The following is a 24,264-nucleotide window of genomic DNA, read 5'->3' as shown; positions in this document are numbered from 1 at the left end:
AAAAATGAGAGCAGGGAGACCTATTCAGAGATAACCTTAGTAGTCTAGGCAAGAGATAAGGGTGGCTTGAGTGGTGCCCTTAAAGAAAGGAGGTGGGTAAGGTTGGATTTGCTTCTAGTTGGGATGGGGGGGAAGGAAAAGAAGAAATCAAATGTGCCTTGTAGGATTCGAGCTTGAGCAAATGGAGAAATGGTAGTGGTACACAGATGGGGAAAACTGGAGCAGGGAGAGATTGAATAGGAGGAGCAGACTGGAGAGTTCCATGTTGGACCTGCTAAGTTTGAAATGACTGTTACTGATTTGCCCTCTGTTAACACCTTACTCAGATAAGGCAGACCTCAATGCAAGTGATGAGGTTTTAGCTTTCACTATATGCGTATAGTAATGTTGAAGGCTGATAGAGTTTCAAATATATTGGTCAGCTTTGTCTTTGTGAGATTAAATTTCCTTAATCCGTTCCTTGGGTCAAGTCATTCCCACAGATTATTCAACTTGTTCATTACATGAATTTTAATTGCGAATGTAATATAAGTAATTGCACACACAAAAAATGTAAGCAACAGTGAAGAATATTTGATTCAAAAGTGAAATTTGTCTACTTGTACCCTGCTGAGCAAAAGTAACTTACATTTTTGTATATAACCTTCCAGACCTGTTTCTCAGCCTATGCAAACATATGTGTGTATGGTTGTTTATTGTGTTAAAGGGTATCATACAGTATACATTATTCTGAAATACTTTGGAACGCATAGACAGACTTCAATTTCATTAGACAGACTTATGTGATTTTTTCCAGTGATGACATAGTATTCTGCGGTATGGATAGTCCCTAATTTGCTTAACCAGTCACTGCATTAGGTAACATGTTTTAATCTAATTCATCATATTAGTTTCTTTCTCAGTTTACTCCCAGAGGGAAACCTATGTCAAAATTCAGAACATCCCTTATTGTTAGAGTGTCCTTTCTTGTCACCTTCACATACTGGCTACAGTGGGAAACGGGTGTGATTTAGTGATAGGATCTTGTGCTTTAAAGAAACAGAAAGAGATCTAGAGTCAAATCTTTATTCTATACTTTATTCCATTTATGCTCTCAAGCACATAAAATCGGATTAAATAATATCAACCATATATTGTGGTTATGAGAATTAAATGAGATAATGCATATAAAATGCCTGGCACGAGGTAAGCATTCCTCAAATGTTTAACTCTTTTCCCTTGGGATCCAGTTGCACCATGAAAGGGGCTTCAAGTGACAAGTAAATACTGGAGTGCTTATCTCAGTAACTTTAACTGGACAGAGTCATAAAACAAATGGAAAAGGACACTCTTTAATGCTGTGAAATACCTAGTCTTGGAGATCTTGAGAAATATCAATTACTCGGTCTCCATTATTCCTTCTTTTTTTCCCCAACTGAAAGAACAGTTATAAGATGAAGAAACTGAGAGTCAGCTAAATCCTCCTTTGGAAAAAGTAAACCACGCAGATGAGAATCCATCCAATTAACAACCTTCGAAGGTTGAGAATCCTCCACCTTCATGCCTTACATCCCTAGTGTTAACAGTTAGTTCCTGATAGTGTTTCTTATATCTAAATTAATTTCCTAATTTTGTTAGAACTTTAATTCAATTCAGTAGAGATGAAAATAAATTTTTTAACTAAGATTTAAAATCAGATTATTATATCGCCTTCACAGCATTCACGTGATTGGATTTTCTGTTGTAGATGCAGAGAAAAGTGTTATTTGCTAGCCACCAACCTTTCTTGAGTGGTGTGACCATATTCAACCCTGCACTAATTTATAAACTGGGTTTAATTATGCACAAATGTGTGCACATGATTATATCTTGTTAAGCATTTCTTGCTAAGTTTTTGATAAACAGCCAACCGTGGCATGTCATCAAAGCCTGAGAAGACTAAATAAGAAGATTGTTTAACGAGAATTTAAATATATTCATGTTTGAAAGAATCATTAGAATGTTTTCCTTAGTCTTGATGCATTTGGTAGTTCTTCAGAAAATCTACCATCAACACTTGTATGTAGTGTTTATTCCAAATTGTTGCAAATATATATATTTTGAAGTTTGTTTAGTGAGGGTCAGGGAATGTAATGAAGTGCCAAAAATTCCACTTGACCTACGTACTGTACAGCCAACAGAATAGAACTCCATTTTTGCAGAGCTCTGAGTTAAACATTCCCTTGAAAGCAGAGCAACTACCGACTGAGAAAGCTTAATACAGCACAGTTGGGCTAGAAGGTAAATGCAAGTTTTGGCCACAAAGGCAGAATTTTAAAAGGGTTGTGATTATATTAAGCATAAGCTTACACAATGGCTGCAGAGGCTAAATAGTCTCTGACTCCAGAGTCCTCATTCTTGATCAAACTCAAGGTCAAATTCTATCCTTCTGCTATGATAGCTTAAGACCTGGAATTTAGAATGTTAGCTTTTCAAAATGCCATCAACTAGAAAACTTTATTAACAGCCACTTTCACAAATTGACATTACAGTTCTAAGCACTGGAAGGTCCTGGGGTACCTGGGGAATCATCATATAGAGGGCAAGTTCTATCTCTATAACATATAACTGTCAAATGCATTTTCCTTTTAACTGCTTCTTTGGAAAGGCAGAGAGGCAAAGTGAAAATGAAATTAATGGGAAGGAGGACCTGGAAAGATAAGGTTTACTTGCCTTGCTGATAGGTTGTAGTTGGAGGATGAAGCCAGGCAAAAGATTTGTATAAGAAATAGAGAACCATTGAAAATATCTATGAGACAATTGCATGGGTGAACGAGATAGAAGGAAAAAGGAATCCAAGAGGCCACATGGGAGTTGTAGTTGGATTGGAATGATGAACATCAAATGGAAAGAAATGGTCCAAATCTGGAGACTTTTCAAAGAAAAACTCCACCTAGTTTTTATTTCTCTCATTTCTTTATCCCCCATCTCCAGTCAGCCATGGAGGTAAGTCTGAGGTTTCAGAGATGGGTAACTGAAAAAAGTCCCTCTGACAGTAATAAAAAAAGGAAGAAGAGATACTGTTTAGAAGGGTGCACCCTTTTCTCTATTTTGCAAATGCAGGGAAGGAAAAGAGGAAAATGCTGTTAATAGAAAACTAATGAAATAGGATAAACCCCCATTTTGTCAGATGTGTATTGGATCAAGTCCTCTACATCCGGCTGATGGGGACATCCCAACCAGCATGTTGGGACAGCCGTCCATGGAATATGTGTCAAAAATGGAAACCTTTCAAATCTTCATACTTTTTGAGTGGTAATCTTAGTTCGTGTCTGGAAAACACTGTAAAAATATTTGCTGGATGTTAATATTTCTTTCTTATTTATTTGTTGAATTACAAGAAGTTTTTTTCCTCATGTGTTTCTTTTCCTCTTCTGCTAACAGTGTAGAAGGAGACACTGAACTTAAGAGAACAGGCTTTGGAGTTAGGCAGACCAGAATTTGAGTCTTGACTCTGCCACTTACTGGAGGTGTAACTTTGAATAAGCCACCTAACTCTGAGCTTTCATTTTATCATCTGTAAAGTAAAGATCATAACAGAACCTGTTTCTGTGTTGAGGAGTCAATGAATAATCCTTTTCATAGCCCATATGAGGTCCTAGATAAACATTATACATTACAGGTATTGTTTTTGTAGTGAGAGATATATAAAATAACTTTTAATGACATAAATATAGGAAGAATTGCAGAGGCTGGGTTGTCAAATTTCCTGGCTTCCAGAAAATTCTTTATCTCACCACAGAATCTTTTTCCAAAACCAGCTTCTATGCTGGCCTGACTCAGCCAGTTTCCACAGTCCCAATGAGGCTGTTTCCACATGTTTGACATACCATGTGACATCCCCATGCCGTGCCCAATCCCTGTGTGAACTCCCCAGACCAACTCTTCTGTCACTAACTCTCCATCCATCTACCTGATTCACACCGTGGACCATGTTCTCAGATCCAACTCTTTGCACCTTAAAAATAGGAGCTTGCTAAAATAAGTTGGTCTTGCTTACTCTTCAGCAGGCGTGAGGAGGTTGGAGGTAGGCACAGGTCTTCCTGTGCTGCACCCCCAGAGCATCCTGTCACAGCAGTTTCCTAGGGACAGTTCTCTTGCTTGTTGTCTCACTTATCAGAATGTTTGTCACAGTGAGAGTTTCCTGCCAGGCAGCACAGCTCAGCGACTTTGTAGAAGCCTGGTAAGTGAGATATTTCGAAGCCCAGAGGGCCTTATCCTATGCCTCAAACCCCCAGTGTAAACCTTCCTGGAATCCTATCAAGTGCATATCCACCTAGAACCAGCACTGACCTTTAGAAGTTCTGGAATTCCTCTTGCTATCACTATCAGGAAGCTGTTCTAGCTATCGCTGAAGTCTTTTCCCCATTTTTATTTCCAGGATAAGAATAATGTAATTACAGAAAATTTGGAAAGTAAATACACAACTACAGAGCTAAATAACACTTGCTAGTGAGATTTATTTTGGGGCATGCATTTTGAAAGCCAAAAACAATCCCAAATATTTGAGGGGTGGGGACATAAAAGAACATTCAATTTCCACGTAGGTATACGTCTTTCAAAGAAAGTCCACTTGTTTGAGACATGGATGGCTTTTAGAGGTGACTTACAAAATAAAGCCATTCATTGACTTTTAGAAATAGCCTTGGAAGAATATATTTGCTGCAGATTTTTAGATGCAAATAAACATCCTTATAGGAGACTTGCACTTTGTAAAATAGGTGGAAAGGAAAGCTAAAAAATCTTCCCTTTTTCATTGACTCTAAGAACATCTTCCAGCTGTTTGTAGAATTCCAAGGTGAAAAAAATGATATGGCTGAATAGACAAATCTCATGGAAACATGCCAGTTGAATGCCTCATTGAAAGGCGAAACTGTTGAGCTGTGGCTATTTTGTGAGAGTAAACTGATATTTAAAGCTTCTCTGTGGTCTTCATGGATGTTAAATAAAATATTCTACAAAAGCATGTCAAAGGCAACTCAAATGATGATGACCTAGAAATATAAGGGTTGTAGGAGGAAACAATGGTGAGGAAACAATTTGTCCACCCTGTCTTTAAAACAGCACAGTGGGCATTTCTGATATTTGGGGGGAAAATGAGACGTTGCTAAAGAGCGGACTGGAAAACTCACGAGTCCTGGCCCTTCTCTCTGGTCGTTAAAAGCAATAGCTGGTGAAGCTCTCTGCCTCCCGTCAGGCTTCTGAATGCTCAGCTCTGGTGTGCTTTGGAGCAGGCTGTGTTTTTCTATGCTGTCTTCTGGCACTCCACCCTTTTTCTGTGCACTTTGGTCTCTCACCCAACCACAATACCTGATATCCAACGACTCGCAGTCTGTGAGTATTTTTACTGGAAAATGAGGAACCTGTGCAAATTGTTATTTTTTTTTTTCTCTTTCTTTTTCTTTTTTTTTCCTGAGGGACAGGGGCTGCAAGTTGTTTGAAATAAGCCAGAAGCCTAATAGCTCCTTTCCTTGTGTATTTGAAATGGCACCCTAATCACTTTGAAGAGCTAATGTACTTCCTATGGGCCTGAAATTTCTCAACTGGACTCCCGTGGCAGAGTTTGGCCTGGTAGTTAAGAAAATTAATTACTCTGATTGTGAGGATGAAGCAATAGTTCCCAACTCCCTGTAGTAATCATTAAAATGTCATCTACTTAGGAGACATCTTGGCACAGGATTTATAAGGTTTGTGAGCTGGGGACTAAGGTTCAATGAGCCTTCCAGTGATGGATCCTTGTTCTGGAGAAGGCTTTTTGGAGATAAGGTTTTTAAGACAGGAGTGAACTTATTGCTTTAGATCTTTCTATTTAACTTTTGAGTGGTAACATTACCACTGAATAATGGGAAACAAAACAAAACTTAAAATGGCTACCACTCATCTATCACCATCTTGTCTGTTGTTAGTGGTGGCCGAACCCATGGGGGTATTTCTCTCATAAGAGGTAAAATTTTAAGCAGTCCCACCCTTCTCCACTGTTAATCTTGGCCTTTTACCTAATAGAAGGAACCAAGGATTTGGAATCAGAAGACATAGGCTCAAGTCCCAGCCTCAGCCCTTGAAACTGTACAACATTAAGAAAACCTTTTAATGTCTCTAACCCTCCCTTTTGCTCATGTGTGAAATAGGTCAAATAAATTTACACTTGTGAAAGTGTTTATTAACTGTAAAGTTGTATCCACCCATTTCTTTAGGAAGTCTTAAATGAGTGACCTCTGTACTCCAGGCACTGAACTAGCTCACAGGTTAGAAACTACGGCCTACAGACCACATCCAGCCTGCTGACTGACTGTTTTTGTCAATAAAGTTTTGCTGAAACACACACATACACACCCCTAAACATTTATGTATTGCCAGTGGCTGCATTCATGCTACAATAGCAAGAGTTAGGTAACCGTACAAGGTCAAAAATATTTACTGTCTGACCCTTTACAAAAAAAGTTTGCTGTCCCCTCAACTTGATACTAGAAACATAAATAGGATGCCTACCCTCACGTATCCTATAGTTAGCTGAAGTCAATTAATAAAGTTATAATAAATATGGTGGCTATCATAAGACACTATGAGAGCACCAAGCAGGAGCTGAAGTTTAGCCTAGAGAAACCAAAGAATGCCTCCTAGAAGAGATGACACAGGCTATCTTTACGGATGTCAGTTCAGCAGATAACAGGCCAGCTTTAAGCAGAGAATATCGTGTACACAGGCATGGAGAGGAGAACTATGGTATGGGAAAGAAATGGTGAGCTTTCTGGAATGACTGGAGAATTAGAAAACATAAACAATGTGGCACAACATAAGCTGAGAATGTAGTAAACTACAGCTAAATGGCAAAGAACATTATGTGGTTTGATAAGGAATTTGAAATTCATTCTGTAGACATTAGGTAAATCACTGAAGGGTCTGAAGCAGAGATGAAGTGATGCAATTTGTATTTCTATAGATCACAATTTGTATAAGTGTGATAGTCTGTAGGAGGGCAACACTAGAGAGAGTGAAACCAGTTGAGAGGCTGGTATGATAGTCTAAACTGGAGATCCCAAACTAAGGGAGGTGGGAGTAAGGGAAGGGGGAGGGATGGATACAAGCGGCGTAAAACAGGTTGGTTCAGCAGGAAAGTACTTGCAAGAAGTTAGGAAGGAGGAAGATTCCAGGATGGCATCCAGGTTCTGAACTAGCTGAGTGCTGGTATCTTTAATTCACATAGAAGAAGGGACAAAATTGGAGACATGAAAGAAATTAAATTCTTTGGACATGATATGCTTTGGTCATTGCTTATATTTCATTAATGAAGTTGATTAAAGATAAGAACTATATGTTGGAAATGCAGAAAAGATGATTGGGAGCTAGGTATGAATTTGGGAGTCATCAATTTGAAAATGGTAATGGGGTAAAGTTATGAATAGCCTCAAGGGATAGTGTGAAGAGAGAAGGTTGTTGAGGACAGATTCCTGGGGATGGCTAACACTCAAGGGGTGGGAAGAGAAAGAAACTGGGAAAAGAATCTGAGAATGGCATACATGGTGCTAGAAAGAAAACTTGGCAAGCACACAGTTATTAGGTTGGTGCAAAAGTAATTGAGGTTGTTGCAATTTTTAACCTCTTAAACCGCAATTACTTTTGCATCAACCTAATATCATATGCTGTTGTTAAAACTATTACATCTACAGTGTATGAGGGTTCCTTTTTCTCTACAGCCTCTCCAACACTTGTTACTATTTGTCTCGATAGATGAATGGATAAAGAAGTTGTGGTATATATACACAATGGAATACTATTCGGCAGTAAGAAAAGATGAAATAGGACCGTTTGTGACAACATAGATGGATCTTGAGAATACAATGCTAAGTGAAATAAGTCAGACAGAAAAATCAAAGAACCATATGATTTCACTGATATGTGGTATATGAACCAAAAACAACAAAAGAACAAGACAAACAAATGAGAAACAAAAACTCATAGACACACACAATAGTTTAGTGATTACCAGAGGGCAAGGGGGGAGGGGAGTGGTGGATGAGGGTAAAGGGGATCAAATATATGGTGATGGAAGGAGAACTGACTCTGGGTGGTGAACACACAATGGGATTTATAGATGATGTAATATGGAATTGTACACCTGAAATCTATGTAACTTTACTAACAATTGTCACCCCAATAAACTTTAATTAAAAAAAGAAAGAAATTTAGATAATTTTATTAACCATTGTCACCCCAATAAATTTAATAAAAAAAGAAAAGAAAAAAAAAACTATTACATCTAGAAAATTCTTGTAATTACAGCACATTGGACAGAAATTTTAGTGATAACTAGCTACCTGCATCTTTTAACTCTTAAAAAGTCATAGGAATAAATATAATACTCTGGAAGAAAAAAATGTTATTTATAGCATAGTCAGTGCCTGAAAATATTGGTGAAGATGGGAATTACAAAGAAGCGACCTGGTGCTTTCTGCCATTAGAGCAGAGGCTGTAGGAGGGCAGGAATTTCTGTCACTTCGATTCCTGCTATATCCCCAGAGCCTAGTACAGAGTCCCACACACTGTAGCTGTTCAGTAATTTCTGTTGAACAAATGGAATCACATGACTTCATTGAGCAAGAGTATGAGACTCGAACAGCCAGTGATGGTTGCAGTTAACATCAACTGAAATATTGGAAACTTGACATCCTTCAGACTAGGACTAGGAAATATTTCACTTTAAGCATATTAGTTAGTAAGCTGCTCCTTTTAAATTTCTTTCTCCTGACCTGATATTTATCTGTTCATCCTGATGAGGAGAAGAGCAGCTCTGACTGTAAAAGAAGCAGTAATCATATTAAGGCTGTGTGTTCAGAGGCCCTGAGTACAGTGAAGAATGAATGCTAAAAGAGACTAGCCTTACAGAGGAAACCTTGGTCAGGGAATCTGTGACCACGCATCCGTGTTGGAGCCTGTTAGATCAATCACTGCCATCCAGAGTGGGGTTGTCCATTCTCCTGATTTCTTGATTATATGGGACTTGTAACAGACCTTAGCATATAAAAACTTAGTTTTGTATCTTGTCATGACTGCCACTGCGAAATTAAAGACTTTCTATTATTCCTGTCTCCTGTCAACCCCACTTCTCTGTCCATCATATTTTCCAGAACCAATATTGACTTCCGTAGCACTACCTTGAATTATTTAGCGTTAGGGGATGAAAAAAAAAGCATGTTGAGTACAAAAGCTTGACCTCCACGATGAGGTACACAAAGAAATTTGGTTCCCCTGTTTTATGGAGCAGAGACACAGCGAACTTCAAAGGGAAAGGGGGAAAAAAAATCAACCAGACCTCAAGTCACCTGATTTCCAGTCCACTAGACCACACTCTGCTTTCCTGCCAATACCAATACTCCACTGTGTTTCCAGGGAAGAAGGAATGGTAAAACAAAGAGTGAGAAAGACGAGCCAACTGTGATAGAGGGACAGCCCCGTCACTCAAATTCCCACCCCTTTTTTTTCCTTTAAATTCAACACCAGCTATGATCCCAGCACTTTAAGTAAAATTACCTAACTCATTAGTAAACTGACATATTGATATAAGGGGTTTTCTTGGTGTCTTTTCTCTCTCTTTTCCTTCCTCCCTTTTTCCCTCCCTCATCACATTGTTTTCCACCTAAAAAGCACTGAGGAAAGTTTTATTTTTTAGGGGTCCTTTTTAAAAACAAGTTCCACCTCCACATTCATTAATGCTGTAAGTGTGCACGCATCTGTGTGAGCAAAAATGCACGCTTAGAAAGAGGACGTTTTTCAAAAGACAGTGATGGTTCTGCCTTTTACCACCTTCTTTCTCCTCTTTAAATGGAAAGCACTGAACCCAGATGCCCAACCACGGAAGATTCTCTTCCAGAAGCAGCATCTGGCTTCCTGGCAAGCCCTTCAGGCAAGTTGTTTGGGGAGCTTTGCAGTTGTCTCTCGGTCTGTCACGTGTATCAGATACCATGGCCTCTCTGGCTGGCATGTCCAGGCAGCTGCCAACTCCTTTCGGTTCACCTTTAATTCTGAGAACCAGTTCCCTCATTTTCGTTTCTTACTGGACTAATTTTTCTCCACACTGCCCATAAGAATTCCAGGACAAGACTGATGTCTCATTGCTGTTTGCCTCACTTCTTCTCCAGGCCTCTGTCTTTTGAACCCGAGTGAAATCCGGAGCCATTTAGTCCTTCATTAAAATAGGCTACTTTTAATAATATGTCTTCACCACTTCTTGTCAGCCTAGCTGCTTGTAAACTGTGGGGCTGTTCCCTGAAAAGAAAACAGAACATTCCATCGGCGTAATTTATTCTGATCTGTACACGAGACATGAAAGTATCCTTGACATTTGTGTATTATTTAGTTAAATCGTATTGGCTCGCCACATCCTTGTCACACCACGAACAAAACAGCATTGCAGGACTGGAAAAGATGAGGCAACAAAGCAGCATTTACAAATAGCACCCACTTCAGGATACTAATTTTTAAAAGTAGCTTCATTTTTTTTTGACCTGTTTATATATATATATATATATATATATATATATATATATATATATACATATATATATATATATATGTGTGTGTGTGTGTATATATATATTACTTGTGAAGAATTCTGTGGGGTTTTTTATGGATAATTGTGAAGAACACGGAGTCCGATGGTAGCCCACGCACCAGGAAGCCGTGACAAGGTGCTGACAAGTCCGGCAGCAGTACCCAGAATGCAGAGGAGAAAGCAGAAATTAGAGCTGCAGGGTGACATCCAGGAATAGTTAACACGGGGTAGCTGCACATTTCCACGTTGTTGGTTTTTTTTCTCCTCATGCAAGAAAAAGTGCAGATTCTATGTGAGATTTCAGATCTCAAGACTGCATTGTCTAGGCTAAGAAAAGACTGGATGTTAGCAATAGACAGGAGGAAATCTCATAAATAATAACTGGGCTGTGGCCAAAGGCAGACTCAACCCACCCTTGACTTTAAGAGGTACAGAACTAAATCCATCAGCTTAACTAGAATGAGAGCCTCAAGGGGACAAGGAAATGAGCTTAGGGACTGTTTGGATCAGGACACTGGGAAAATCTCCCTTGAAGCCAGTTACATAACGGTAGGGCTCAAATTTAACATTAGAATTTTAAAACATTTTAACTCTGCCTCAATGACATGTTTTTGGTCTGTAATTTTTCCTCAGGTTAATGTGTCAATATGTCCAAAGGAAGTTGAAAATACAGGCAGAACTTAAACGCTTTATATGAAATATTGCCCTTTGTATAGAGATTACTGTTTCTCATTTCCAGTCATTTCTTCTGTGCCATACATTCTTTTTAACCAGGCTATTTTCTCTTACATTGTCCCCTTTCTTTTTTTCTGCTTTTCTTCCCAATATCATCCTCCGCCTCAAATTCCTTCCTCCAGCCCTCACTCTGAGAACTCTCTTCACCTTCAAAGCATTGTTACCTACCTACATCATCCATTGTCCATTTATACATGATACAAATACATAAGGAATACTTACCATGATAGACACTGAGCAGGAAATGAAGACAGTTTTACCAGGATAACAATTAACCCCTAGGACCTGGGAACCTTATTCAGTTCTGTTATCTACCTTCCTGCCTGCTCTGGGAATGTTCACATTCCTCAATCTCACTCTCACTTCCCCACTTTCTGTCTCTAGCCCCTCCTCTTCTCACTGGTACTGGCAAGTCAGCCTCTCTGTCACAGGTATTCAGTTAGTCCATCCATCTGATTGAGGAAATCCCTGCTTTTCTTTTCTTTCCCGTTCTCAAAGACACAAGTACAACACTTTAGGACAGGTCCATGGCTGGGAGTAGACGAGACATAGGTGCGGGCACATGGGCACTAAAACTGCTTTTCTCCCTGTTCTCCATGAACTGAAAGTCAATATACACTTCTTGAAAGTAGTCTTCCCTTTATCACTTCTGTTCATTTATTCATTCATTTAATTCATTCATTCAAAGGTAAAAGAAATTACCCTTACCCTAACGGAATTTTTATCTAATCAATTTGAGTCTCTGTGCTTGGACATCAAAACGAATAAATTTAGTCCCAGGATGAAAAGACATGCAAAGTAATACTTTACTGCAATTTGTTCTTTTTCCTTTTGAACACTTTTTTGGTAGTCATTTCACATCCTAGAGAAATTCTACTCTCAAACGCATCTCTTCTCTGATTCGAGCACAACTCTGTGCCCTTGGCTCCCTGTTTACCCATCTTTTCCCATTTTTCTTTCATTTCCAACTACCATTCCAGACCATAAGTGTTTCCCTGGTACTGACCTTTGAGTCATCAGAAAGGGATTCCATTCACTCTCTTGGTGCTACATTTTCTGTTTAGGGTCCGACATGTCCCCACCCACCCCAGAGACAGGCATTTACGGGTAGTTTCCATACCCTGCTATATTTTTCTAATTAGTGGGAAAGGGGAAATAAAATGCATGCCCTGTTCTTCTGACCTCACTTTCCGTTCACATCACACTGAAAATATCCAATTCCTAGAGTGCCAGACTCATAAAGTAATGTATACTTCCCTGGCAATCCCAAGAATTTACCCCTCGTCTTAGCAGAGGAAGGCCTATTTTATCCAACCATCGCCACCTTTTTGCTATTCTCTCCATGAGATTCCTATCCAATGTCCTATAATAGGCTAGGTAGGCCTAGAAGCAGGTGGCTACATAGGGAAAGGAAATGTTCACTGTCCCACTCTAGGAATTTCTGATCCCAAAGCACTTTTATCCAGGAAATGGTAATGTAGGAGAAAACAGGTATGTGGTTGCGTGTGGGATTGTGGGAGGTGGAAATAGTTGGGGTTGGAGGGAGTTGGCCAGAGAGATACATTATACATTTTCTTCATCACGATGCAGCCACCTGAAAAACACCAGCTAATTAGCAGTCTGTAGCCACAAAACACAGCAGTTTAGTACAAGAAGTGAACAATACTTTACCTAATTGAAACTACAGAGCAGACTTAGGTAGATTGCATGCAATTACACAGATTGGAAGTCAGCCAGGACACTGAGGTTAACAACGCCTTCTCTCTCAAAAAGCACCACGGGAACTTTAATGACCACAAGTGGTAAGGGCTGTCATCCTGCAGCCCATCCAAAAGGCCTCACCTCTCACAACCCAGAAGAGCTTAATGTTGTCACCTAATTGACTGGAAAAAAGAGTGCCCTCTATTGGTGCTGTGTGACCAATTCACCATTCTCAGGAACCAGGCTTTGAGCCACTAAAGTGGAGGGGGGATTCAAATAATGGAAGACATCCAGGGGGTCGAGTGGTGGACAGTGGGGACTGTAAGGGCTCTTCTGCCTTCTCATCCCATGGTTAGCACTACTGCCACCTAAGCATTGCAGAAAGTTCAGGTTTTCTCAAACTTGACTGTGCTTACAAATCAAATTGCCTCGGTATGTTGTTTAAGATGGAGATTCTGATTCACAAGGTCTAGGATGGGGACTGAGATTCCACATAGAGAACAAGCTCCCAGGTGCTGGTTGCCAGGGAACCACATTTTTCAGGAGGCAGTTCTTACAAGGAAGAGGGAAGACGTTCTCTGTGAACCAAGGGAGCAGAGGCTGCCCAAAGAGAAAGAGAACTGTAAAATGAGATTTAACACCCAGAATAATCAGATTCACTTTAATTTGATCCAGGAACAAAAGGAAGCAGAAACATGGAGAGTCCAAAATAATAAATAATACAAGGCACTCCTAAAATCCACTCTGAAAATGGCTTTTTCTGTTGGGTGGGGGGTGGGGGTGGGGGGAAAGCACAGAATTTGGTCCCTGAACATGTTTTATAGATGAAATGCCAACACTTAACAGTCGTCATATTCTCACTCATCGGTTAGTGTTGTGGCAGAGACACACCAGCCCACAGCAGTCTGCGATGACCTCCCGAGAACAAAACTCCGTCTTTCAAGATGGTTAAGAGAAGACAAGATGGCAGAATGCAGACCTTTAAAGTTTGACCAATGGACAGTGAAGGGATTTCAAAGATTTGTAACATACAATCAGGGTTCCTGAAAAACATCAAAGAATGGGCCATTTTTTAGCTTATATTATGCAAACTTAGTTTCTTGTTGTGTGCTATGGAGGCGTTCAGGCTAAAGCCTGCATGTACCATAAAGACTTAATTATTGGTGGGATTAATTATTATATTCTTTATCTAGTTACTTCCTACGTGCTTTTTGTACTTATATCTACATTTTTTGTGACTTCTTAATGATAGAATTCATTTTAGTTATATGGAAAGAAACACACACACACACTCATGTGCATGCGTACACACACGCTTAAAAAGTATAACCTGTTAATCCCTGGTGAAAGTAGTATTGGTTCCTATGTTCAGATATGCTATAAACTAGATAAGGCTGGAGTTTAAATATACATTTATCCTAATATACAGCTCATCAGTATAGCTGCAAAAATGCTATCACTTGCCAAATATATATAAATTTAAGATACATTCAAAATATATCACTCAAAATGTTCAACTATCTAAAGCCAGCACCGTGAAGTACGTATACAAGAAGGAGAACACTATAAGCATCAATCAATGGATCAACAGTATCTATCTATGAAGTACCTACTCTGTGCTCCATATGACACTGGGGAGAGTTGGGAAGATTAAAAAAAAAAAAAGCATAAGGTTCTGCCTTTGCAGAGCTACTAATCTAAGTGGGGGTAAAGCACTTAAGAAAAAAACAGTACAGATAAATTGACGGTTAAACAGTATATACAAGGAGAAATAGACTAAAATTGTTGAGAGGTCGACAATGAAGTTAGGTTTTGAAGCGCAGATGGGATTTAGGAAGCACAGGGATGTTCTACGAGTCAGCTTAAGAAACGCCAAGGGAAGCCCGGATGTGGCTATGAGCAGTCCGTGCTGATCAGGGAACAAAGGAGAAGGAGAGCCCAGGTGCAGGGAGGAGGCAGGTTCTGGATGGGGCTTGGCAGAAAAGATGGAATCTGATGTCTCAGGTCATAGGGAACCAAGACAGGTTATAAAGCAGTAGAAGACTGTAAGTTTTGCTTTTGTTTTTATTTTAAGTATTTCAATTTATCACATGGTCATATGTAAAATGGATTTGGGGATGAAGGCACTTAAGAAGGAGGCTGGAACCAAGCTGGAAATGGCAGTTGTCTCAGCGTGACTAGAGAGCAGTTATTCCCGCATTGGCTGTGGAGCTCCTCCTGTGGGAAGGGAGGAGTTCCTCGAGTGACATTAAAGGAAGTCAAGAGAATTTGCTGATAGGTTTGATGTTATGGATGCATAACTGGAAAGAGTTTGAGGCGATGCCAGGGTGTCCAATTTGTAGACTAAATAGAGTAGAAATGTCACTCATAGAAACTGGGTCATCGATAGACTTTGAGCACCACGTTTGTGTCAGGCATTGTTCTAGCCACTTATGATACATCATTAAATGGAACAGAAACCCCCTTTGCCCTCATGGAGTTTACATAATAAACATAGTATACGTGACATAAACAAATAAATCTAATAAACGTAATAAACAAGGAAATTCTATAGCATAAGGGAAGGTGCTGGCTGCTGAGGAGCTAGAGAAAACCGGCAAATTAGAGGAACCAAGAGTGCTGTGGGGGTAATTTGCAGTAATAAATTGGGTTTTAGGGGAAGCAGGTGAGATTTGAGAAAAGATATGAGGGAGCAGAGGGAGTTCGTGAAGTGGTTAGATACCTGGAGTCAAAGCATGCCAGGCAGAGAGAATATCTAGAGTCTCGGGGTCTTGGAGCTACAGCAAAGCAAGGCAGCCAGTATGGCTAAAGCCGAAGGAGAGAGGGGAGAGGAGGAGAGGAGTCACACCGTTGACAAGGCCAGATCACACCGGGCCTTGGGGGCCGTGGTGAGGAATTGTCTCTTGCTCTCAGTTCAAAGAAAGGGGGAGCCAGTTCTGGAGTTTGGAGCAGGAATGACATGAACTGACTTCAGTTTTAAAAGGATTACTGTGTTGAGAATATATTCAAGAAGAATAGGAAAACCAGCTGGAAAACTATGTAAATTATCCAGTCATCAATCTAATTAGAAAGAATTATTTGTGGGTGGAAAGTGCCTCACACATTTGTCTGATGGATTGAGAGAATGTAAAGAACTGGATTTCAGCCGCAGCTTGGGTATAAACTTCCCGAATAACTTTAGGCCTGCACTTCACTTCTCAGCCACAGATTTATCATCTTTAGCATAGGAATAATGCTTAACTTTACCCACCTTGTAGTGTGTGTGTGTGTGTGTGTGTCTTTCTGTCTGTGAAATCTAATGAGATAAAGAGAGTGAAAGGCAAGAATATCTACAGTTATTAGATCTAACACAATTAGAAATTCAAGCAGAGAGTCCAGCCCAGATATTTGATATTTTACTGAATCCAAGAGGGATCCAAGTGAAAAAAAGCACTGGATTCAGGACCTAAAGACCTGTTTGTGCCCTGAGTTGGTGACTCCTTAATTGAATAACACAGCTTCTCAGTGTCAGTTTTCTCCTCTGTATTAAAGGAGATTACAATACCTATACCTCAAAGTACATGTAAATAAAAACCCATTGTAAACTGTAAAGCACCAAAGAGATGAAGGCCCCCATCCCCACAAGCTCCTACTACAGCCATAGACAGCTCTACTCAGCCTGCTGCAAACTTGCAATTAATCCTTTCCTCATACACAGGTTAACTGTAATTCCTTGAGGGCAGGAATCATTTCTTCCTGGATTTTGTTACTTGCACAGGCTAGTGCAACAAGAGGCATTTAACAAATCATTTTAGCAAGCGTGTAAGTGAAAGTATGATGTTAAAGGCGAAATGTAGATTTGAGCTTTAGTTTTTTAGGGGAACTACTTCAAATCATGAAAATAGATGCATCCGCCAAGAGAGTTCAGAGCCTGAAGAGAGTGGATGGAGTTAAACACCACTTTAGGGACAAGCACAGTCAGAATCACTAACCAGCAAAGGGAGGAAAAGTAGAAAGTCAACAGATATTTCAGAATCATCAGCATTTTACAAAAACCTGAAGAATATCATCAAATAGTATGACTCAATAAGTAACTTCCACTCCAAAAGGATCCAACCAAATTTCAATTAGCTGTCATTTCACCAGTCAGAAATCTCTAATAACTACCATTTATCTAATAACGTTGCTCTAGCACAGAGATAACACAAGTTCCTAATGAGAGCTTCAAGATTGAAAAGTCCCTTGTAAATTATCAAAGGATGATAACGTTGTGTTTGTTGTAATTTTAATATTAATTGTGTTGTTTGATTACTGCTAATAGACATATGATAATATAATGTGTTTTTCACCAGAGCATTGACTTAATCAGAACCTTATACTCCCCAGGCCTTCTGAGTAAAAGAGGTTTACTAGGAATGAAGGAAAATTGCATATAAAACCATTTTCCCAGTCTGTTTCTTAAGTACTTACTTACCAGGCCATCTTGCAATATACCTAGCCAATAATCTCCATCTCCTCTCCAGAGCCCAGTTTTTTTCTGTCTTTTTAACTGACATTTTGGAATTCACCTGAAAACACCAACAATTTGCCAAGACAAAACTTGGCCTGTGGAGAAGACACCATATTCAACTCCAATCTGGAAAAAAACAATGTACTCAGTTGTGTGTGTGTGTTTTCCTTTCTTTTCTTTTCATTATGATCTTAACATTTATTTTAATCATTATCACAATTTCAGGATTATAACTCAGTCCTAGGAAAACTGGCTTCTAGGCAATAAAGAGATAAGATCAGAAAGTTTACTCCCTGTGCCCTATTTCAATCCCTTCTTCCCTGTGGTACTACACAATGAATAATGCCTTAGACATAGTTTTTGCAATGCTAATATTCGAACAGTAAAAGATACCTTAAGACCTTCATCAAGTTTTTTTAAAGCCTCATTTAATGTCAGTGTCAAGGTTCTGTGAGGAATAATTAATAAAACAAAACAAGGTCTATATGCCCATCGATTGCCAGGGGATTTATGCAGGTAACTCATTAATGCCGCAGGGGGTTCTGCATGTAAATCCCGAAGCCTCAATAGGGAAATGGGACCCAATGATTTTTTTCCCCCTATAAAAAACACAAACAATGACAAGTATAAAAGAAGATAACCTGAATATCTATACAAATGGCTATATGGCTTGTAAAAGTTTTCCATTTACATCCTGTCACCTCTTCTTTTCACATGTATAAAAGATGGGACAATTATTTCGACAAACCCACCCATATAAATCAATGCAGTTTTGCTGCAGGAAGACTGGGTGTTTAAGGCATTTAATATTCCAGCATTGCCAGATTATCACCAGGATCCATTTCTCTTTGTGGTCAAGTGCATGATTAGCACTGTGACAGGATATTGGCCATTTTCGTATGAAGATCTGCAAATCCTAGTAAACAAATACCAGTTGGAAAAATTAAGAACAAGTCTGTGGACTGGAATGCACCCTACTTGTAATGGGAACAAAAAGCTGGCAATCAAATCTAAAGAAAAAGCTAAATCACAGCAGAATGACCTACTTTAAGGCATTTGCCAAAGAGGCAGTGTTTTTAGACAGCTCTTCTGAAGTAGCGTCTTTCTGTCTATGCCATCTGCAGATTTATTACTGCCTGAAAAAAAAAACAACCAAAAAAAAAAAAAAAAAGCTCTATTTGAATGATGCTAAGTGCCTGGTCTATAGGAAAGATTCCAGTATTGTGGGCACCACACCCACACCTACTGATGTGGTCCAAGGTTTTGCTTTAGAGGCACCTAATTAAGAAACCCTGACTCATTTACATGGAGACGTTTGATCTAAATTACACTCCAAACCGCACCAAATTGGGAGCATCTGTGAATGTGAAATGTTTGTTCCCTGTGACGGCTAGAACAGGGCCAGCTCTGGACGGCACATGTTCAAGTGACGAAAAATATTTCACATGTAACGTACTTCTGAGACCCACTTTTCCACTAATAATTCATAGTGATCCTAACCAGTATCTGTACTTCCACAATTATTTCAGGCTGTGAAAAATTATGTCACTTTTTTTTTCTTTCCTACAGCTAGCAAGAGGTAGAAGACCACCAACTTTGTTTGTTGTCATTGATAAAAGCCCTTAGGTGCAGCCAATAGCAAAAAGGCAAAGCTGGGTAGTGTAGAGGCTGGTCACTATATGTACACATCTCTTCACTGGAGATCCAGAAATGCAGAGCGGCGATCTGCAGGGATGCAGCTTCAGGATGCCTCCCTCTCATCACTGCCTTAACTTCAGTTTTCCACTTGACTTGCTGGTTTTCAGCAAAGCTTTGCCTCTCATCTCCTCCAAGGCTGTATTTGTGTGTAGAAGACACAGCTTGTGAAGGTGAGGGTATTGAATGATTGAAAAATCACATTCTCTGTAATTGGAGTGTCTTCAGATATAGTCCATCTCATTGCCATCAGGTAAAATGTCTAAGAACGTACATGTAAAAAAAAAAAAAATTCTGCCATTGAATATTGTGAACAGTCCTCAGCACATAATTCTCATGAAAGAGTGTTGTATTTCAAGTACAATAAACAGTGTTTTATAGATACAGTTAACCCCACACTTTGGCACCCGACGGCCACTTTACCTTATTGGGCCATATATCACCTATGTTTCAGTGGGATTCCAAGGAACAAGAAAGAAATTTTTGAAAATAATTCCAGATTCTCTTGTCTAAGAAAGATATTAATGCATTGATCTGATGTACTGTTTTTTGCAGTAGCTAGAATGAGATTTGAATATATTAATATTTTTAGTAGCGGAGCCCAGGGAGCCCATTTAATAACTTATGCATGGATACATAGATAGACTTCAGACAGAGGTAAGGTTTTCAGCTCTCATGTTGGTAATACTTAGAGAGATCGAATGAAAGGGGCTGTTCTCCCCACGTCTTTGTTGTGGGCATGCATTGTGACAGTATGGAGCCAGAGTTCTTCTGGTTGTCTACACAGCCTGGATTCAATAAACTGTTATATATGCATATTATGACAATGTGGTCAAGGAAACCAGCTTTTTTTACTCTACCTTCAAGAGCCTATGCAGCCTAAATCTGGTGCTTATTTTTCTTGTCCCCATTCAATATGTTAACATATTCATAATTTAATGCAGGTTATGTTCATTTTATAATTAAAATTAGGGACTTAGTTGGGAAAGCCCTCAGACTAGACTGGATGAAAAATAGCTATTTATCTTTTTTCTGTTTTATATTGTATGGTTCAGTGTGAATTCTAAATCTGGATAATCCCAGACTATATTGGCTTGCTAGGACTACCATAACAAAATCCCACAGACTAGGTGATTTATAAAACAGAAATTCATTTTTTCATACTTCTGGAAACTAAACGTCTCCAGATCAAGGCGTCGGCAGGTGCGGCTTCTTCTGAGGCCGCTCTCCTTGGATTACCTTCGCACTGTGCCCTCACGCGGTCTTTCCTCTGTGGCCTGCATCCCTGGTGTCTCTCTGTCCCAACTTCTCTTTCTTTAAAGATATCAGTCATATTAGGTAAGGGTTCAGTCTCATTTTAACTCAATTACTAAAACTCCTGTCTCCAAATATACTCACATTCCAAGGTACTGGGGGTTAGGGCCTCAATATATGAATTGGTGGGGGAGGATATATATAATAATTGGTAGGGGAGGATATATATAATAATTGGTGGGGGAGGATATATATAATAATTGGTGGGGGAGGATATATGTATAATAATTCAGCCCATAAGACAGACGAAGGGTCTAGACATATCCATGCTGCTGACATGCTCCGTGCCAAATGTGTATTGATTTGAAACCCAAGCTAAACTAAGGTTCATATTTTAAAACCTGTAGCATTTTTCCAGTATGATTTCCAATCACGTTGCCACCAGTAAGAAACAATGAGGACTTTCTAAGGTTTAAGGGAACCAGCAGCAGCGTAACTCTTCTCATACCTTCTCGCTAGACTGGAAGGAAGCCCTTACCAAGTACAGTAAGTGTTACCACAGTGCCCGCCTCAGCTCCACCCTGCCTTCAGGGACCCCTGGGCTACAGGCGTAAGTGCCTCCCTCTCCATTACTGCTGCCTTCCATTAGAAACAGATAATGCGAGAGATATCACTTTCACAATAAAACATTGCACTTACACCACACCTTTCAAACTCAGCATTTCCAAATGCTTTAAAAATCATTATTATTTTTATTATTTATTTGTGGAATCCCAGCAGTCTACTCAGCACTGGGAAGTGTAGTCAAAGCCACAGAGCTATGGTCTCAGTTTCACAAATTTAAACCAATGCTCAAGTTTCCCTCTTGATGTGCCAGTAAAAAATCTGAAGGTGGCTGTTTATATGTGCATGCATATGTAGAAAAAAAATGGGAAAAGAAACTTATCTGAATTACCCTGCTACTTATATAGCTGAAGAAATTTGGAAGAGAGCCATTGAATAAACTTAGAGCCATACGAAGAAAAAAGCAAAAACACAAATATAGTTTGGGACGGGACCTAAAATTCAGAAAACGGAAATGAATTGCCCTAATCAAGGGCAAGTACAATAACACTTTTAAAGGGGTTATTAAGCAATGCAGGAAATAGAAATCAATCATGTTCTGCATATTGTTCAATGGTCATTATTTCCTGGGTCAAATCTGCTTGACATTCAATTTAATATAGTCTTTCATCAAGTTGAAAGGCCCTGGAGAAACTTTCACTGGCCACCCACATTTTTCAACAGGACTGTTCCCTAGTCTACCTCATTTTTGTTTTCTGACTTTTTATCATCATTGCATACTCTGCCTTCTTCTACTTAAACAACTCTACTGCTTTACAGGATTTCCAAGGTGGTAAACATATGTTGTCTATTCCTGTAATGCTAGAATCTAGTCCAGTCTAGTGCCTGGCACATAGTAGGTGCCCAATAAATGTCTATGAGATGAATGAACAGCAAATTGACACAACGCAAGGCAGTCTAAAAGTACAGTTGGCACATCCTGCTCTCTCAGCAAAGTTATAAGCTAAGACAGATTGCAACAAAGCAGAGATAGTCCAGATGCAGATTAAAAATCTAATGAAATAATGATTTAGATTGCTTTAAATCAAAGTGACCAAACGCATTTATAGAAAGTCTATGTTGGAAATTATCTTGAGTAGTCCTGAATTTACCCGGGGAAGGTTTTCTGGAAGAAGTATGAGTTCAGGAATTTTTATTATGGTGGGAGGGAGAAATGATAAACTGGGAAGTGTTCTAGAACATGGGGTGGGACCACAGAGGAACACTGAAGGTAGAAATAGAGATCAGTAATCGGACTTAAAAGATCAGAGGCAAGGGAACCAGGATGGTAAAGATTACTTGACGTGTTCTAATAAAAAGCTTTCAAAGAAAATAAAGACCACCAGGTACTGAAAGCTACTTTAAGGATATCATTAGTGACATAGGAACATTGTTAGGGACATGATTGGGGATATACTAAAGTTTGAATCCAGAAAATGAGAGCTGCCATTTTCTGTGAGGAGGATGTTTCTTTGGTGCACTGTGCTTGGTGCCGGCCACCATCCTTGGCAATTCTGCATTCTCAACCCCAGGGCTGAGAGCTTAGAAAGGGCCTAGACACACACTATAATCATATGTATTTCTCAATCTACATGGAGAGTGAATCACAAAATGGCATTTCCTGTGCTTAGAGAAAAGTATGTGATATTTCTTTCTCTTTCACCATTTCAAATTGGTAATGTGGAAAGACTGCATGCCCTTCTGTATCGGGTTATTTTGACGCTTAAATATCTTGAGTACTTCAGAGAAAGGATGCTGCACAGCAGAGGAGAACACTAGTGTCTTCCGAAAATGAGTGAGCTAAGCCACTGAGAAGTTGCTGGCCTCATCTCAAAACCCACTACATAAGAGCAGCATAGCTAGAAACAGAGTTCAAAAGTCAAAAGTGTCTGACTACCCTACATTAAAATAACTACAAAAAAATTCAAATTACATGGCTCAGTTCATGCTGCTTTATTATATTTTCTATTTAGATTTCACACATTTATATTCCAAAGTGAGATGTCTCTTTAAAAAATATAACTGTTGAGTTTAAAATCAGGAAGTAGTAAAGTGGCTTTACAGAGAGACACATATGGAAGGTTTTTGTTTGGGGGGCGGGAAGGAGTTGGTTTTGTTTTTAGTTCTGTGGAATTTCAGTCCAATCAACACCTAGGCCACTCCTTTTTATTAAAAAAAAAAAAAGAAGAAGAAAGACTTTTTTTTCTTTTTAATGATTCAGTGTGTAGAGAATTTTTTGCAGACATCTGGGAGTTTAACCAGAGACATCCAAAAGTCAAGCAGAGGTACAGCAGCAATAGTGAGCATCTGACCTTTATTTTCATTCTCAAGAGGAAAATGGTTTATAGGTTTTTGAGGTGTTACTGCCAGAAGGGAAGCTGCCCAATCCTCTCATTTCAAAGATGAGCAAACCTGGGACTTTCCCAGGTTATCTAGCCAGTTAGCAGGTCTTATCACCCAGGTTTACTTTAGTGGTGGAAACAAAATGGAAATAAGCTACCTGGAATGTACTTGAGCTCCAACTGACTAATTATTCTAGATGATTAAATACAATTAGAGTTCTCAGATTTTCAGTTTCCTGTGGGGGTGATTTCATCACAAAGGTCACTTTTCTACAAAATTGTCAGTACTTGCTCACCGTCTTAGCTCTACTTGGTACTTTAACCATTACTTCCATGTATGCATATGTCACTACACCAGATGAATGAATTTTCTTCTCAACTCTACTCATGCCTCATGCATCTCCATGTGTAGGAAGCCTTGGCCTACACACACTCTTCTGTTCATATCCAAGTTCCTCTCTATGCTCTCTCCTCATCCCAGATTCTACCACTCCGTCATAGGATCTGCTTCAATGTCCAGCTCCTTTAAGATGTGTTTGACCAGAGATCTAGCCCTATTCAAAGAAACTTTCACTACTCTCAACTCATAACCCTTCTTATGATTAGCTGTGTAGGTGGATTTGACACTTACATACAGCATAGTGAATGTGGGACAAAGGCTGTTCGTATTCTTCTTTGACTCTTGCAGAATACCTACCATAAACAGACATACTTTATTGAGCACTAACCAAGTTTCCTATACTTTTCTGAATATTTAAAATGCATTATCTCAACTCAGCAACCACGTGAAATAGGTATTATCCTCAATATCCAAAAACTAACATTGAGAGGGACCACATTATTTTCCTAGGTCACCAACTGAAAAGTGGTGAGGCCAG

At 39.3% G+C, this 24,264-nt stretch overlaps 1 protein-coding gene across 1 annotated transcript in view; it reads left to right on the top strand.

The window, feature by feature from the left end:
• Positions 1-24,264, top strand: part of ARHGAP15 (Rho GTPase activating protein 15) — a 620,743-nt gene that overhangs the window by 558,035 nt on the left and 38,444 nt on the right.

Source organism: Rhinolophus ferrumequinum, chromosome 8 (genome assembly GCF_004115265.2).
Source record: "Rhinolophus ferrumequinum isolate MPI-CBG mRhiFer1 chromosome 8, mRhiFer1_v1.p, whole genome shotgun sequence".
Lineage (NCBI taxonomy): Eukaryota > Metazoa > Chordata > Mammalia > Chiroptera > Rhinolophidae > Rhinolophus > Rhinolophus ferrumequinum.
The sequence above is the reverse complement of the archived record's forward strand: the minus strand, read 5'-3'. Positions and strand labels throughout refer to the sequence as shown.